Source organism: Carcharodon carcharias, chromosome 13 (assembly GCF_017639515.1).
Source record: "Carcharodon carcharias isolate sCarCar2 chromosome 13, sCarCar2.pri, whole genome shotgun sequence".
Taxonomy (NCBI): domain Eukaryota; kingdom Metazoa; phylum Chordata; class Chondrichthyes; order Lamniformes; family Lamnidae; genus Carcharodon; species Carcharodon carcharias.
Genome location: NC_054479.1, coordinates 139,523,867 through 139,527,048, shown reverse-complemented (window position 1 = coordinate 139,527,048; position 3,182 = coordinate 139,523,867).

The window sequence follows — 3,182 nt, the reverse complement described above, 5'->3', positions numbered from 1 at the left end:
ATGTCTTTTCTAGCAAGCGTAAATGAGCCATGTTATGAGTTCTACTGATTAACTGAAATTGGCCGTTAGTGCACTCAGGATTGCTCAGTAAGTGCTGTCCAATCAAGGAATCACATCTAACAATAGGCGTTTTGTTTTGGGTTTTGCAAGCATGGGCTGGTTGAATACAGCCTGCACTCTGCCTATTACGAACAACTGGAGGAACATGCTGTTTGATTTGATCAGCCAATCGCTGGCAAGTACGGCCTAAGTACCTGGCATTATACCAGCAGTGAAATTCATACATGGCATTGCTCAATTGTGTTAAATTATTAATTCATTTAAAACCCATGCACTTGCACAGAGTTAAAATCGGGCCCATTGTATCTTTTAATGAGTTACAATTACTTTCTTTCAATATGACATATATAATCTTTAAAATGAAGTCAGGGAAGTGAGTAGGTTTGGGATCAGACAGTAGTCTGCTTTGAACTAAAAATAATCTGTAACTGCTGCAAATTCACATCTGGATATTCAAAGATAAAATACAAATTATTTTTTAGGGTAATGGTCCTTCACCCCCCCCACCCCCCCCAAAAAATGGGAAAATGGGAGTTCAGTGTTTCCCTCAATGGAAGGATGTCCAACCCCGAGCTGCATAACAATCAATGAGTGAGTCAGATTTCAGAAATTTAAGCTCCTGGATGGGTCAACGCTAGCCCCAACAAAATGTGTCTGACACCCTCCCAAACACATAAGAAGCAAGCCCCCTGCCACATTGGCCTGGATTTCATAGCCATGGTAATGAGCCATGGTTGGAAAGCCAATGGCTACCCGCCAAGGCCATTTCAGAGAGCCCTGATGAGTTTCAGTGTAGATCACAGTCTATTCCTTCATTGTGGCTCCTACTTTTGATCTCTTTTTGTCCATTCCCTCTTTTCCCTTGCTTGGCATCACAGAACATTCAATTTTTGCACTTCCACTTTGGTTCTGAAATTTTCCAGCTTTGGTCCCCAGAAAACCAGGATTGACTTTTACATGAGGTACCTGTGTATGAAAAATTTACGTTTTTTGGCCAAAAATCAGGGGGTCGACATTTACATGAGACCGACTTTTACACAGGTATATATGGTACTCCCATAGGCATAATTTAGGTATGCTGATTGCCAAATGAATCAAGCTCCCTGCAGTAAAGCTTTGGGAGAGCTAAGAATATCTTTGTCAATGCTGCACCGGTGAGTGTAACGTAACTTTCTCTGTTGGAAAATAACTTGTCTTCTGTTTAGGCCCACCATTCTGAATAACCTCCTTCATGAAGGGATTAAATCTCAATCAAGCATTTAATTGCCTGTTGTTGGGGTTTCTGGGCCCTCCAGAACAAATGTCCTGCCTCCAAGAGCTGCTGGCCAGTTAGAGGTGAGAAGGTCTTCAGTCCCAGCAATGACACTGGGAGTGATGGCCACAGCTGGGGATGTAGGTGGCTCGGGACAATGAACAGTGCTGGAGGCCCTGGAACGCAGTTGAATGATGGGGAGGGGGTTCCTTGTTGGGACCAGTCAGGCAGGCCCTGGCAAGGGGGGTGGAGGGGAGGGGCCAGTTTGAAAGTCAGGGAGGAGGTGGGGGTGGCCCTTGATGCCAACAGGGTATTCCATTGGCTACAGGGTGCCCAAGCAGGGGGGCAGCCTCCAGTCTGTGAGGGTAAACCTGGCAGCTTGCCCATGTTTTGTGGTCCTCCAGCAGCTGGTACCAGTGGTGGAGGACTGGGGCCCTTCCGGCCCTTAATTGCGGTTTCCCACATAAATAGCTCCCCCATCTCTCAGCCCACTCCTGGGGGTGAGGAAGGGATTAAATTCCACCCATAAATTCTGAAAGTCCATACATAAATAATTAGAGACCCCATGTAAACCAAAACAAGGAGAACAAGGGCAGCAGACAAATGGGAAATCCACCAGCTACAAGTTCCCTTCCAAATGACACGCCTTCCTAACTTAGAAATATATTGGCCGTTCCTGCACTGTCGATGGGTCAAAATCCTGGAACTCCCTTCCTAACAGCACTGTAGGTGTATCTACACCACTTGGACTGCAGCAGTTCAAGAAGGGAGCTCACCACCACTTTCTCAATTAAACATGGGTGATAAATGTTGGCCTCACCATTGACATCCACATCCCGATAATGATTAATAAAAATGCAAAAAAAACCCAAATTACATCCTGAAGAAGTCATGTTGGATCTGAAACATTTACTCTGTTTCCCGCTCCACAGATGCTGTCAAACCTGCTGAGTTTTTCCAGCACTTTGCATTTTCATTTCAGATTTCCAGCACCTGCAGTATTTTGCTTTTATATTATTGACTTGCAATTTGGACAACAGTTGGTAATGTGAAAATGGAGGTTGAGGGTGAGCCCTGGCATTATAAAGAGGATGCAGTGGGTGGAGGTGCAAATATTGATGTCAAGAGAGGGAAAAGAGGGAATGGACAAAGAGAGATCAAAAGTAGGAGCCACAATGAAGGAATAGAATGTGATCTACACTGAAACTCGATTGGAGAGACAGGGCAACAGATGTAATAATAAGTTCTTGCTGTTAAACTTAGAGACTGAGAACTTGCATGTTGCAGAGAATGCCCCTTGATATTCAATGGCATTACCATCACGGATCCCCTACTATCAACATCCTGGGGGTTACCATTGACCAGAAACTGAACTGGACAAACCATATAAATCCTGTGGCTGCAAGAGCAGGTCAGAGGCTAGGAATCCTACGGCAAGTAACTCACCCCCTGACTCCCCAAAGCCTGTCCACCATCTACAAGACACAAGTCAGGAGTGTGATAGAATACTCCCCACTTGCCTGGATGAGTGCAGCTCCAACAACAGTCAAGAAGCTTGGCGTTATTCAGGACAAAGCAGCCTGTTTGATTGGCACCACATCCAGAAACATTCACTCCCTCCACCACCGACGGACAGTGGCAGCAGTGTGCAGCAGGTGGGGATGGGCAGTGAATGCTGGCCTGGCCAGTGACACCCATATTACATGAATGAATAAAAAAAACATGCAGTTTGTCACAATGGAATAAAATAAAAACCAACAACACTAAAAAAAAAAATTATGTTAATTATCATTCATAATCTGATCATTTTAATCATTTGAATAAGTAAATACAAAACTTAATGCTATCAACATTTTAACCATTTACTTAC